At 44.3% G+C, this 15,671-nt stretch overlaps 1 protein-coding gene across 18 annotated transcripts in view; it reads left to right on the top strand.

Annotated features, from left to right (window-relative positions):
- Nucleotides 1–15,671, top strand: part of KIAA1217 (KIAA1217 ortholog) — a 527,643-nt gene that overhangs the window by 275,847 nt on the left and 236,125 nt on the right. The gene's annotated exons all lie outside the window — the stretch shown is intronic.

Consider the following 15,671-nt stretch of genomic DNA (forward strand, 5'->3'; position numbering starts at 1 on the left):
TCACTGCTCCTGTCAGTCTGCACGGGTAGCTATTGAGTTCATACTGGTCTCATGTAGAGGGGCCAGCATCCTCCCTCTATTTTTTTTTTTTAATTATTATTTTAGTTTTGGTCACAGAGCATGTGGGATCCTAATTCCTTGACCGGGAATCAAACCTGTGTCCCCTGCATTGGAAATATGGAGTCTTAACCACTGGGCCACCAGGGAAGTCCCACCTCCTGCTTCTGCCTTCTGCTGATGTAGTTGTACCTGAGCATTTACATGTTGAAGTGTATCTGATTTGTTATAAATTTCTCTTTTATGTCTTCTTTATGTAATTAGGCTATTATGTTGATTTTTTGTAAATGTATGTGACTAGGCAAGTTTTTTTATTAATTATATCTCCAGATATAAAAAGAAGTATGATAGATTTGAGAACCTGCCTGACAAAGACAGCTCATTAGCTCTCGTCTAGAGATGGTAAAGGCTCCGTCAGAGTGAGGGGGTAGGAAGAGTCACCGCCCACAGGGAGAAGATGCTGACAGAGAAGCAGGGTTTGGAGTGCTGCGTGGAAAGCATGTGTTGGGCAGAAAAGACAGCTTGGGCTCCGAGGTTGCCCTAGCTTGAGTACTATGCTATTCCCTGCCACTTATTACTGGGTGGCTTTGGTCAACCTCCAGAAGCTCAGGCTTCTGGGTATCCTTACAGGGTCAAGAGTGAATATTAGAGATAATGATGTTAAAGAACTTGGCAGAGAGATACAAGATGTTGAAAATAATATGTATAATTGTATATACATAATATGTATGTACATATTATACACATTATATGTATATATGTATAATAATACATGTATGTATTATAATATGTATAATAATCCCAATGTCATGTTACCGAGTCCAAGCTTGCTCTGTACTCCACACAATAGGCCAATGAATTGGAGAGACTAAGTGTTGAGACAAGGAAGAGACTTTAATCAGGGAGCCAGCAGACAGAGAAGATGGCAGGCTAGTACCTCAAAATAACCATCTTATTGGGGTCTGGACACAGGGTTCTTTTACAGATCAGAGAAAAGGATAAAAATGAAAGTGAAAGTCATTCAGTCGTGTCCAACTCTTTGCGACCCCATAGGCTGTGAATTCTCCAGGCCAGAATATGAGTGAGTAGCCTTTCCCTTCTCCAGGGGATCTTCCCAACCCAGGGATCAAACCCAGGTCTCCCTCATTGCAGGTGGATTCTTTATCAGCTAAGCCACCAGGGAAACCAACAATGCTGGAGTAGGTAGCCTATCCTGTCTCCAGAGGATCTTCCTGACCCAAGAATCAAACCAGGATCTCCTGCATTGAAGGTGGATTCTTTACCAGCTGAGCTACCAGGGAATCGAGAGAACTAAAAGCAACGAGGAACTAAAGTTAGAAGGCAGAATAGATAGGGAGAGGCAGTGGGGAAGTGAAGTGAAAGGGTCTTCAGTCTGGCAAAAACATCTCCAAGAGAAATGTCCAACCTTCAGAAGAGGTGTGTTAATCTCTTGTGTTCACAGGTGGGCAGGGACAAATCATTTCTCCCTGAACTAAACAAAGACACTTTACAGTCAAGCAGAGGGGCAGGGTCCTCCAGGCAAGCCACTGAATATGATTATGATAATAAAGGCAATGAAAAGCAAGTCAAAGAAATCATTTCCAACATGGAGTCAGAATTGGTTTTCTCCCTGCAACAATGTGATTCTGAAAATGGCAAATAGACAAGCGATAACCCTGGCTTCCACCGCGTTTGTCTGAGCTTTCTGTGATTCCTCAAGGCTGGATTGGGTCAAGACTTCAAAATCCGGGATTTTAAGTTATTTCAACAGCCACGCTCAACTGCAGGTAAAACTCCTGACTTGAAGCACCCTGTCCTTCTGAACACTTCTGGACTCTTTTTTTTCTACCCAAAGGGACCCTTCTGTGAAATTCCGCTAAACATCTGTCCTCCCTAGAGTCTCTCCGGCAAATCTGTGACTTTCCCATGGCAGCTTAAGTGTCTTTGACACATGTTCATTGATTTTGTTTTTAGTAGTCACTACAGTTTTTTGAAGGAAGAGGAGATGAGAAAAGGTATTCATTTCCCCAGGCACTCTCTTCCTCTGGATCCCCCTCACTCTTCCCAGAGCCCACGTGGTGCCCAGCTCTGTCCTGCAGTGCCAGGCCTTTCTCTCTGGATTCCATTGGTCAGCTCCTTGTTATTGTTGTTGTTCAGTTGCTAAGTCCTGTCTGACTCTTTGCACCCCTGTGAACTACAGCACACCAGGCTTCCCTGTCCTTCACTATCTCCTGGTTGCTCAGACCCATGTCCATTGAATCGGTGATGCTCTCTAACGGTCTCATTCTAGAGTTAAGTCTCCCTCCACTCAACTTCTGTAAAAGGAAATGGCAACCCACTTCAGTACTCAGGCCTGAAAAATCCCATGGACGGAGGAGCCTGGTAGGCTGCAGTCTATGGGGTCTCGAAGAGTGGGACACGACTGAGCAACTTCACTTTCACTTTTCACTTTCATGCATTGGAGAAGGAAATGGCAACCCACTCCAGTGTTCTTGCCTGGAGAATCCCAGGGACGGGGGAGCCTGGTGGGCTGCCGTCTATGGAGTCACACAGAATTGGACACGACTGAAGCGACTTAGCAGCAGCAGCAGCCACTCAACGTCCCTCCCGCATTAAGCCATTCCTGTTTTCCTCCTCTTTGTGCCCCCAGAACCCCGGCAAGATTGGATCCAGCAACAACTTTACCTATAGATTCTTTCCTAGTTTATTTCATTTCAGATACGAGAAGAATGGACTTCCTGTGGCCCAGATCTTTTTAATAAAGAGTGGTTTCACTTTGGAGATCACCACACGTGCCTGTTCAGTCGTGTCCAGGTCCTGCGACCCCCATGGACTGTAGTGCACCAGGCTCCTCTGTCCATGGGATTTTCCCGGCAAGAATACTGGAGTACATTGCCATTTCCTACTCCAGAGGATCTTCCTGATCCAGGAATCAAACCTGCCTCTCCTGTAGAATACTGGAGTGGGTAGCCTATCCCTTCTTCCTGACCCAGGAATCAAACCCACCTTTCCTGCAGAATATTGGAGTGGGTAGCCTATCCCTTCTCCAGTGGATCTTCCCAACCCAGGAATTGAATTAGGGTCTCCTGCATTGCAGGCAGATTCCTTACCACTGAGCCACCTGGGAGATCACTAATAGGGATCTCCTATGCTAATAGGGATTAGCTATGCTAATAGGGATGCTTTGCTGCCTATTCCCCTCCCCCACTATGTCTTGGGCAGGGGCAGGATTAATGGAGACAATGTGAGTAACTATTTTGCATTAATATTTCTTTTAAATGATAGTAACGAAAGGAATCCCCTGCTTTGTAGTGCAAAGAGTTGGCTGCTTAGTCAGTTCACTTTGGGAAGAATAATTTCAGATTTCTTTTGAAAGTTAAATGTTAATCCTTAGAAAAGTGACCACATGGGCTTTGAGTCTATTCTGACCTTTATGATCTGCTTATTTTTCTCTTCTTCACCTCTTGATTCTCTTGTAACAATGTTTTCACACAGGTTCCTTCTGATCATGTGTTTGTCAGGATTGGCTTTGGGTAACTGTGATATAAATATATCCCTCTCCAGTCCTGTTACCAAGGCTGGTCTTAGCAATTCGTGCCTGGTTCCTTTAACCCTTGTCTGCATCTTGGGCAGTATCTACCTTCTTAATGCTGCTTCTAAGCTTTGGCATCTCAGTAAAATTCAGTGCATCTGAGGCAGATAATACTCTATGCTCTGGCATTTCTCTTTGGTCTTGGCATATTAAAGTTAGACCCAGGTCATTATTTTTGTATCAGTGACATTTTCATAATGAACTAAAAAATGAAGTGTTAAGGACACCCCCAAAAAGCCTTAAAAATGACTAGAACATTTCCTGAAGCATTTAATATTAAGGGTATTAACCTTTTACATCTCCTTTTTAAAAAATATAAATTGATTATAAAGCATATTGAAAGTGACTTCAAATCAAGGTATTCAGTATCTGAAAAATTTGCATTTAAGTGCAGTCTGCACCAGATCACCACAGTCATGCCCAGCTCCACCCTTGGTGTTGCAAACGTCTTCCACTTCAAATCTCAAATAGTCCTAGGTCTTCTCTCTGTGCGTGAGTGCATGCTAAGTCGCTTCAGTCATGTCTGACTCTTTGTGACCTTTTGGACAATAGCCTGCCCAGGCTCCTCTGTCCATGGGCTTCTCCAGGTTACCTCTCCCCAAAGTCCGGCTGTCTCCACATGCTGAACCTAGCTAGGTTCACGATCACTCTAGGTGGAAAGTAGTTTGCCCTTTTCTGAATTCTAAGAAGTCTTTTGCTACAAAAATGGCAACAAAGCTTCCACATTCAGCCTTTTATATTCATGCTCTATCATCCCGAATATTATACATTAGAGACTCCATGAGAGCAGGCGATGACCAGTTGCTATTTTGCTCTGCTGTGTCTAATATGATCCTTGTCAGTCACTACACAGTGTGCTTTGAGTGGGGAATCAAGTCGGCTTTGCTTCTGCACTAGCTCTGCACAGAGTTGCATGCAAATTGACTTTTTAAAATGGAATCCTACAGAGAGAGGAGGGCATTGTTTTAAAAGAAACTTTCAGAGAAGGCAAATGATTCTTTTTTTAGCATGGAGTCTCTACCTAAATGAACTACCTTTGATCTGGCATTTCATTTCTAATGTGCATATCTTCTTCTCGTATGCCCTTTCATTTATTCAGCCTGTATTTAATAAGGGCCTATCATGTCCTGCTGAACAGGTGTGCAAGCACAGTAGTAAATGGGACAAAGGACCCGCCCTCTTAGCACTAACTTCTCAGAGAAGAGGGGCAGGCAGTAGACAGATCTAAGAAATGGCATGTGGCCGAAGGGCTGTTTAGAAAAATAAGGTGAGATAAGGGAAATGGAGAGACATGGGGCGCTTTTAAAATTTATTTTATGCTTTTTGGTGGTGTTGCAGAGTGTGTGGGATCTTAGTTCTCCCCACTAGGGATGGATCCCGTGCCTTCTGCAGTGGAAGTGTGGAGTCTTAACCACTGGACCACCAGGGAATTCCCAGGTGGTTTTTATAAAGAAGGAGTTTTGAATGAAGGGGTAGGTTGAGCAGAGCCCAAGCAGGAAGGAGGGCAGGAGGCCATCAGGAGACTACTAGTTAGAGGAAGAACCCTCGCAGAGGAAAAAGCAGGGGGGCGGGGTCTGAGGATCAGGGCATAGGGGGTCTCTGTGGCTGGTGTGGCTAGGGGGAGGGTGTGGCTAGCGGGGAGAGATGTAGCTAGGGGAGGAATGTGGGGGGCGGGTCTAAAGACAGACCTGGGCAAAGTCAGTAGAGTTAAGCAGGCATGGTAAAGACTTGAATTTTTAGTTGAGGAGATGTCTGGACATTTGGAGGACCTACATACTCTTTTTTAAAGATTGAGTTTGACCCCTGTGGAGAGTAGCCTGTAGAAGCAGGAGGCTTCTGAATAGGAGAGGCTATGGGCCATGACCGGGGTGTGGCTTGAGGGGTGAGAAGCAGTCGGATCCTGGTTCTTAGAGGTGATGAGATTTACTTTTGGTCTGACTGTAGAGGCCCATCAGAGAGAGGGAAGTCAAGAGTCATCACAAACAAGGACTTGTTTTTAGCAGCTGTAAGATTCCTGTTTTCAGTGAGTGACCTGGGGAAGGTCTTAGGAGGATAAAATCTGAAGGAGAAACCCAAGTTGGGTGTTAGATGCCCTATGTTTGAAGTGCCTGTTGGTCATCCCAGGCTGTTGGCTTCAAGTCTTCCAACACTGTGAGTCCTGGAATTCGAGGCCATGTCTTGGTTGTCTTGTGTTCTTCTCTTAATCTGAGAAGTTCTCGCTCACAGAACCCTTGACACTTGTGTTCGAGTTAATGGAATTTGCATACGTGGGAGTTTCTGAAAGTGGCCTGTGGTTTCACTTGCATTTTCATCTCCTTTTTCATCATCATCTGTAAAAACAGAGAAGAGACAGTTGGGGAAAAGTGCTGTATGAAACTTGCTGGAAATGGGTAGAACTTGAAATGATGCTGACAAGAGGTTTAGAAATACAAAATAGAGAGGACTCAGACCAAATATAAGTCAATTAGCATAAATCATCCATCTCTGATTTCCATGCCTATCTTCCCCCTAGTTGGCTGACTCAACAGCTGCTTCTGTGACTACAGCTGTGTAATTCCTCCACATTTCCTTTTTGCATGGATAAAGTATTCCAGTTTGTCATTGCTTCATCATTTGTTATTTTATATTAGGTTTTTGTGTTTTACTTTTTGGGCCTGACCATATGGTTAAGAAAATCACCCAACTGTTTTCCGTTCTGTTGAACTGTTCTGTTTTCACTTGGGGTTGGGTTTTAGGTCCACTTGAGGTTTTATTATTTTCCCTTGGGGTTCTCCAGGCTGGGAAATGCTTCTCTTGGTAAACTTCCTTCTTTCTGGTTGAAACTTGCAGGGCAGTGGGGGTTCCAGGTAGAGAAAACCTTCAGCAGCAGAGGGAAAAGCAAGGTGAGGGCAGGTGCCTAGTTTGTTGCGGTTGCAATATAGGCTTCATGGGGAGCGTGAAGAACAAGTGACAAGCAGGTAATAAAGGCCCTTGTAGGCCACGCTAAGGAGTACAGAAAACAAGGAATTTCAGGACCGTAGAGTCTGGAAGTGCTGTGATGAGATTTGTATTTTAGTGCAGCTACTTTGACTGCCTTAGGAAGAGCAGGTGGGAAGTGAGGGAGACTGGTCTGCAGGTTCTTGGTGATGGAAGGCAAGAAAGGATGAAAGTCTTAGAAAGTTCTTAGACACACTCAGTACTAAATCAGTCTTTATAAAATAAAATTAAACAGAAGTAGAAACATTTGTGATGGACAGGGGAACACCACATTAGAGGCATCTTACAGGGAGGATGATTACATCGACTTGGAGGAGCGGTGATGCCTTTCCAGGAAGGAGAGCAGGTGGGATTACGGGGAGACTGACCAGGCGCCGTGGTTCTGGACAGCGTGCTCTTTGTGGAGCCCGTGGAGCATCCACTAGGCAGCGGGAAATACAGCTCTGGGGCTCAGCAGGGACTGTGCTCTGGAAGGACACGTATGGGACATATTTAGAAGTCTTCAACATCTAGGTGGGAAAGAAAGAGATCATTCCAAAAAAGAAAATAAAGCACAGAGAGTATTGTACCAATGGTCCTAGTCTAATGATGAAATTAAAAAAAAATTTATCTCCAAATTCTAGTTGATGTAATCTCTTACTCAGTGGTCAAAAAACTAAGATCATGGCATCCAGTCCCATCACTTCATGGCAAATAGATGGGGAAGCAATGGAAACAGTGATAGACTTCATTTCCTTGGGCTTCAGAATCATTGCAGATGGTGACTGCAGCCGTGAAATTAAAAGACGCTTGCTCCTTGGAAGAAAAGCTATGACTAACCTAGAGAGCGTATTAAAAAGCAGAGAAATCACTTTGCTGACACCTGATGAGAAGAGCCGACTCATTGGGAAAGACCCTCATGCTGGGAAAGATTGAAGGCAGGAGGAGAAATGGGTAACAATGGATGAGATGTTTAGATAGCATCACGGACTCAATGGAGATGAATTTGAGCAAACTCCAGGAGATAGTGAAGGACAGGGAGGCCTGGTGTGATGTGGTCCACTGGGGTCGCAAAGAGTTGGACAAGACTGAGTGAACAACAGTAATTGCATATAAGATTTTCTTAAAAAAATTTTTTTAATCTGGCTGACCAACTGATACCTATCCTAGGAAAACAATACCTGATTTTTTTTTTTTTTAATAATAGCAGCTACTTGATTGCCCTTCAAACAGTGCTAGGTGGTGTCAGTGTCAACATTAATAAAGTGCCCTTTCTACTGTGAAGCCCCACCACAACCCACTTGGAAGTTCAGTCTTCATAGATGGTCACTACATGATTTGACTTCCTCAGTGCACTGGTAATTTGCATCTTTGGGTATGACTGTTCCATTCTTGCTATTTCACAATCCTCAGTGGCACTCGAGCCTTCTGTAATCTTTAGGAATTGAAATAGAGAAGCATTTTGCCCCCAACCTGAATGCCTCAATAGAAAATTGAACAGCCTCCTCTTACCAGCGATGTGGATCCCCCAAAAGATAGTGATGGAAGAGTAAGAAACGCCTACATCTGGGAATTCTCTCCAAAACACCAGGTCCTTAGCCTGGTGTTTCAAACCACCTCTCTGGCCACTCGGGGTGTCTTAGTGACTAGCCAGCAGTGACGTCCTTCAGCAGGAGTGATTCTCTGAAGCTGTAACATATATCGGGGCAGGCTGGACGCATACCATATCCATGCCTGGGAAACTGCTTTCAGCAGCAGCGTCTTCCAAGTGATAAAAATAACTTGGCTTTGGTCAGTAGCCCTGAAGCCAGGTGTCCTCTTTCACTTCCTGTTCTCTGTTGGGTCTGCAAAAGGACATCTTGTCTTCCACAGTTTGGAATGTGACATTTCTCGTCTCGCCACTTTAACTGCCTAACGTCTAGCTGTCTGTTCTCCTCTTGTGTATTTTGAGAGTCCTCTCCTCTTGAACTTTTCCATTTTAGCTTCTCATGTCTGCCGCTCATACCTACAGGGAGAGATTGATAGCTCCCTGCTAGGCACTTGCTAACACAGATGTTTATATTTTGATTTCTGTTGTGTCCCCACTTTTTAAAGCCTAAGCTGTTAATTACAGAGCAGTAACTTTCCTGTTCGTGATTCTCTTGAAAGTCTATTTTATTCCCCCGTCGCAAAAGGTTCTTTTTGTTCCCCCTTCTGACAACAGATGTATTTCCTGCACAATATCGGATCATCTTTTAGATTGTGAAGTTCTTCACGAGTCTCCTTTTTGAAACCATTATTGACTAGTGAGTATAATTTCTTCTTTTTCATGAGGTCTAGGTCAGACTTCTTCTCAAGAGTTCTTAGGTTCTAAAGCCTCTGTGAGCCCAGAGGGATAGATGATGGGTGTGATTAATCACTGAAAATGTGGCTGCTGGTGGGGTTATTTCCTGTGTCACGCTTCCCACTGTCAGACCTGGCAGAGAGCTGCCACGCTGGGGGGCCATCTTCGTGTGGACACGGCCCAACCTCACTCTCTCTCCTTCCTTCCCGTTGGGACAGAATCGTGTCTGCCTCCATTGAGAACAGGAAGGCTGTCTCACTCACTGTAGAGAAAAACCTCCCGTGGACCTGCCAAAATAACTGCTGAGTGGTTTGTTATCGAAGGAAACACAGGGTGGGTAAGTCACCTGAGTCCTAGGTTCATTGCCTAAGCCACAGAAAATTCTTCTTGATTCCAGCAGCCATGTTTAACTGACCACTGACATTTAAAATTGTAAAAGAAAACTGAAGGGACCTCACTGGCAGTGCAGTGGTTGAGACTCCGTGCATCTAGTGCAGAGGACACAGGTTCAATCCCTGGTCGGGGAACAAAGATTCCACATACTGCACAGTCAAAAAAATGAAAGTTCCTGTGAAGTCATATCAAAACTGTTACTTGGAGACTGTGTTCTTTATTGGGAGGCAGTGTGAGGAGCCTGCCTTTTGAATACCCGCCTCTTCTTCCCCATCCCTTCCTTGGCCATGTCCCTTCTCAGACTCCTGTGCTAACTGATAGCACATGTGTTTCAGAATGGAACCTGGAAAAGGAATGTTATAGGGGCCTCATATGGAAATGCCATTCCAAATTCCATACGCCGTTCGATAATACACTGGCTAGACCATCAAGAATCACCCCCAGAAAGGGGGAGTTTGGGTTGGAAGGGAATCAAAGGAATTGAAGACCTAATATAATTGATTGCAGTGAAGCAGTAATAGGGTGGTCTGGACAACTGGATGTGGGCCAAATTCAAAATCACAAGCAACTCACCCTACCCTTTGAGAATGAGGTGAGGTCTACTGAATGGAGAATAGGGCAGGTCATCAGCTTGCTTAGGTTTTAATTTAAATGTGGGCCCTGAGCTTTGTGTGTTGTTTTCTGAAAGGGACGAAGGTACTGAATGCAGCCAGAAAAACCCGTGCCTATCCATCCTCTTACTTTGATCTCTCTTGTCCTCCTCTCTCAGAAGCAGGGTTCTAAAGTAAAGTTCTCGGTTGTGTATGAATGAATGTCTACTGATGTCCAGGGGTCATTTTCCTTTGTCCCAGGTATAATGTCTGGCATAACATACAGTATGTATGAATGAATGAGTGTCTAGCATAACATATTTACAAATGAATGAATGAATGAATAGCACTGGTATCAAAAAACAGGGAAAATGTTAGTGATTGGAGGAAGGGGTGAAAACAAATCCTAGTTTTAAGAGTTTGCCCTCGATGCCATGAGAAAGCAGTACAGGATGAATATGGAGTTACCAAACTCTATTCCACGGAACAGTAGAGCATAATGAATAACACACACACACAGGCTTCCATGGTGTAACAGATATTTCACACTGTGTCACACTATGGGGTCCACAGTATATTAGTTGCATACTGAAATCTCTGAAAAGACCTGCAATGAAGACAACCCAGTTATAACTTTTATTTAACTCAGCTTTTCTCCCAACAGAGTTGGATATAGAATTCTCTGTTTCACATCTCTTTACATTTAGAACCCACTGAACACGCTTTGGCCAACGCTGTTAGAAATGTACAAAATCGTCCTAGACTTGAGTCCATCTGATCTGGGTTTGAATCATAGCTACCATTTACTATGTGAGCCTGAGTCTAATGAAGTCAGCTCTTGTCTCCTGTTGCCTCATCTGTAAGGTGAAGATAATGTCCACTTCCTGAAATACGAGAGTTAAAGCCAATAAGGCCAGTAAGCCATCGTATGGGTACCTGGCACAGGCTGGCTCCTTATTTTCAAACTGCTGCACTGCCTTTTTCTGAACTACATGGTCCTAAATACAGGAACTTCTTAGGATGAAGCCTGTTCTCCTTAATCTTTACAACCAGTGGCAGACAAACTGTTATTTGCACTTGTAAAATGTGAATACTTAATCTTTTTTTTTTTTTTTTAAGATACTCCTTTCCCAAAGGAAAATTACAGCAAAGAGCTCATAGTTACTTTCAGATTTGTTGGTGCTGCTGCCTCCTAAAATCTGGCATGGTTGTTTCCCAGTTTTTTTTCTCGACTCTCCAGTTTCTTCTAAATTGGATATTAAAAAGGAAAAGTCTTTCTGGAAATGCCTTTTATTAATATTAACCCACCAAATAAATGGCTATTTAAAAACTATATGTAATAACAGCCGCAGATGTTTGTTTTGCTTTTACTGTGTATCAGGCACTTTTCTGAACTCTTTAGGTGTAAAATTCATTTAATCCTTCCAACAACCCAATGCGTTTGCAGTGTTATCTGCATTTTGCAGATGAGGAAACTGAAGCTTTCAGGGAAATATGTCTAAGGCCATCAGGTAATAAAAGATGATGACAGATGACTCCTGAATTTTGTTCAGCAGCAGAGGGAGGAGGAAGGGAACAGAAACACAGCAGCTGTTTTAGACACACTGACCCCCTGGCCCACCGATAAGAAGCTCCTGCTCTGCAAAGTGGACTCTTCTTGCAGTGGAATTTTATGTTCCTCCCAGGGCTGGTGTCAGATTCTCTGGATACCTAAGGTGACATGAGGAGAAGCAGATGATATCAACAGCACAGTTTATTTGTGGAATCCAGGCCTCCTCTTCAAGACCAAGGCTTTGTCTCCAAAGTAGAGGGACTTACGCTCAGGATGCCTGTTCCCTCGCTTAGTTTTTCCACACGAAAGCAAGAAGGAGAAGATTCTGGCAAACTGGAGCCTATCCACAAGTCATTTCAGGAAAGACAGATATAAATAGAAGTGCCTGGAAGGCTGAATATGTTTTCTTCTTCAGGAAAGTTAAAGTGGAACCCTAAGTCATAGATTTTCTGAAAATTAGTATTTAAAGATACACCAGCTGTGGAAATTGGCAAAAGAGACTTGGTTTAATAACATATGAAGGGAGTCTTCCTTGGGTGGTCCAGTGGTTAGGAATCTGCCTTCCAAAGCAGGGGATGAAGATCCCACATGCCGAGGAGCAATTAAGCTCTCATGCCACAACTAGAGAATAACCCCATGTACTGCAGCTAGAGAAAGCCCGTGCGCTGCGGCAAAGACCCGGTGCGGCCAAAATTAAAATAAATAAATAAATAAACCATGGTGGGATAAAAGTGTCAGATATTTAAGAAAAAAAAAAAAAAGACATATGAAGGGAAATATTAGCATTACCAGTGTTCTGCTTCCCCTCCATCATCTCCTCCAATGAACCTCTCGATGAAAATCAGCAGGGCCCTGGGACATATTTTGCAGGTCTGCTGTTGATTTGCAGGGAACCTGGGAGGGTAGATGTAGAAACGTTCCTCTGAGGACACTGCCGGGAGCCCAGGTTGTCAGCAGAGCTGAGAGTGAAGTCGTCGTCCCGTCTGTTGACAGGCACTGACTTTATCGCAGGACAGTGTGCTCCCGTTGGCAGGCGTGGGAAGAGTAGCCTGGTGATTGAATGCTCTTATTTCCGAGTGAGCGGCACAGGGGTGTTGGAAGAGCCTGTTACGTTGAGTGTGAGGCTCGTCAACAGCCCAATTAAGAGGAAAAGAAGGGTGGCTGTGGAAATACAGTGGGTTGTGTTGCTAAAGCTGTCTGAGTTTGGAGCCAAATGGAGCTTTTCAGTACAAAGTTGATGTGAAATTCTGGAGTGTTTTCATGTCAGACACCCTCCTACGGGATGGGGGTGGTTTTAGAGAATATTTGTTTTGCTTCTTTGGCTACCACCTGCAGAAATGTGTTTATTTTGACTATTTTGTAGAAAGCTGGTGAAAACATCTTGTGAGAGGATTCTTTGGGTGGCAGTTTTCCCATCCAATGTCAGTGCCCAGTTTGGAATTGGCATCAGGCTGAGGGTTATAGACCCTGATACTGAAGTCAAGTGTTGGTTTATAGACCAACTGAAACAGTTTTGGTGGGTGTCCTTATGAGTGATGGGCCCAACCTTACTTGCTTCTGAAAGACACTCTTCAGCAAGAGAGCTTCAAAAACACCTGTTATTCCATTCTTTCATTTAAAAAAATAAATCCTTATTGCCTTGCAAAGCCTGTGCAACCCCTCCTCTAGTTCTGTTTACATATTGTAAAATGAACCCATTGCATGGATCTTTAGAGGACTAACGTTTGAATGTAAGCATCTTGATAACAAGGTGAAGACTCACGGGTGATGTTAAGGGGCAGCCCAGGAACGCTCTGTAGAGGGATAACCCCTCAGCAAAGTCGTGTCATCTGTCCAGGGTGGCACTTTCACACGCGTTATGAGCACAGGCTTGTGTGGGAGAAACCCTCCTCCAGTTCCACTTCGCTCCCTTGACTGACGATGGAGATTCAGATGTGGTATTTGATCCCACCTGCTGTCTACAAAACGAACTCATTGTTTACTCAAGAACCCACCCACGTGGGTCTTTTGGGTGGTTCTTCATCTAGCCTTGGTGCTGACTGTCTCTAGCACCAAGGGTCTTTTGTGCTTGCTAAGTTGCTTCAGCCATGTCCAACTCTTTGTGACCTCATGGGTTATAGCCTGCTAGGATCATCTGTCCATGGGATTCTCCAGGCAAGGATATTGGAGTGGGTTGCCATGCTCTCTTCCAGAGGATCTTTCCAACACAGGGATCAAACCCGAGTCTCTTATGTCTCCTGAACTGGCAGGCGGGTTCCTTTGTGGGACCCAGCAATTCCCAGAGGCATCTCTGGAAGGCTGATGTAGAGAAAGGAGAGAATGTAGAAAAAGATTGGAGGTTCAGAGAGGGACACAATGTACAATTCAGTTCAGTCGCTCAGTCGTGTCTGACTCTGCAACCCCGTGGACTGCAGCATGCCAGGCCTCCCTGTCCATCACCAACCCCCAGAGCCTACCCAAATTCATGTCCATTGTGTCGGTGATGCCATCCAACCATCTCATCCTCGTCATCCCCTTCTCCTCCCACCTTCAATCTTTGCCAGCATCGAGGTCTTTTCAGTGAGTCAGTTCTTCGCATCAGGTGGCCAAAGTATTGGAGTTTCAGCTTCAGTATCAGTCCTTCCAATGAATATTCAGGACTGATTTCCTTTAGGATGCACTGGTTGGATCTCCTTGCAGTCCAAGGGACTTTCAAGAGTCTTCTCCAATACCACGGTTCAAAAGCATCGATCCTTCGGTGCTCAGCTTTCTTTATAGTTCAACTCTCACATACATACATGACTACTGGAAAAACCATAGCTTTGACTAGATGGACATTTGTCGGCAAAGTACAGGAAACTTACAGAAAAGAGGAGGAGGTGGTACTAAGCAGTCAGGAGCACCAGCAGCTCCTGCCTCAGCTTCTGATGTTAAAGATAACTGCAAAAAATCAGTGCTGCTCCTTTAAAGAAAGAGAGAACCAATTTTGAGACAGAGAGTAAATGTTTTTCAAAGGTGAAAATGAGCCCAAGATTTTCACAGGACTCCAGGACAAAAAGGAATTCTTCTCTTTGTCAGATCTTCTGCTTCAAAACTGAAAATCCTGTAGTGAGAGGAGATAGAAACATAGGGCAAACTCCATGCTTCTCCACCTAATCCCTGGAGAGTTGATCCTGAGTGCTGGGAAGTATTTGAAAGGAAGGAGGTGTGGCTTTGGTGAATCATGAAAACAGCACTTCTGTTTTCACAGGGGGCAGACTTATTCCCATCCCATGTTGGCTCAGCACATCAGCCAGATCTCTTGTCCCTGGGCTCTGAGTATTCATATGTTTTCAGATGAGCTATCCACTGATGGAAACAATTGTCATTGTGTCTGTTGCCAGAATGGGAGTTAAGTATTTGAAAAACATGCACAGTGAAACGGTATCAGATTATGCATCATCCATTTTTATTATTGGTGATGATTTTAACGTTTGATCATTTAAATGGAAGCTGTTTATTTTGATATTATATAATAATAGATAAAAGGAACTTATCAAAAAGAGATCAGATATAATGACAATAGTATAGAAGATAGTTGTTTACTAAGCTGAAAATGGTCTCTTTAAACAAAACATTTTGGGTATCCGTCTCTACCCAAAAGATGAGGTGGAACCCAGTCTAGTGCTTTTCATATGTTCAGTACACATCCTTCTGATGTAGGAAATACCAGGTTTCTTTCGTCTTCTTTAGGTAATGTGTCTACTCCAGTAGGTGTTCCTCAGTTCAGTTCTGGAGAAGGCAATGGCACCCCACTCCAGTACTTTTGCCTGGAAAATCCCATGGACGGAGGAGCCTGGTGGGCTGTAGTCCATGGAGTTGCTAAGAGTCGGACACGACTGAGCGACTTCCCTTTCACTTTTCACTTTCATGCATTGGAGAAGGAAATGGCAACCCACTCCAGTGTTCTTGCCTCTAGAAACCCAGTGACGGGGGAGCCTGGTGGGCTGCCGTCTATGGGATTGCACAGAGTCAGACATGACTGAAGCGACTTAGCAGCAGCAGCAGCAGCAGTTCAGTTCAGTTCAATCACTCAGTCATGTCCAACGCTTTCCAACCCCATGGACTGCAGCACGCCAGGCTTCTCTGTCCATCACCAACTCCCAGAGTGTACTCAAACTCATGTCCATCGCCTCAGTGATGCCATCCAGCCATCTCATCCTCTGTCGCCCCCTTCTCCTCCTGCCTTCA

Source organism: Bos javanicus, chromosome 13, assembly GCF_032452875.1.
Source record: "Bos javanicus breed banteng chromosome 13, ARS-OSU_banteng_1.0, whole genome shotgun sequence".
Lineage (NCBI taxonomy): Eukaryota > Metazoa > Chordata > Mammalia > Artiodactyla > Bovidae > Bos > Bos javanicus.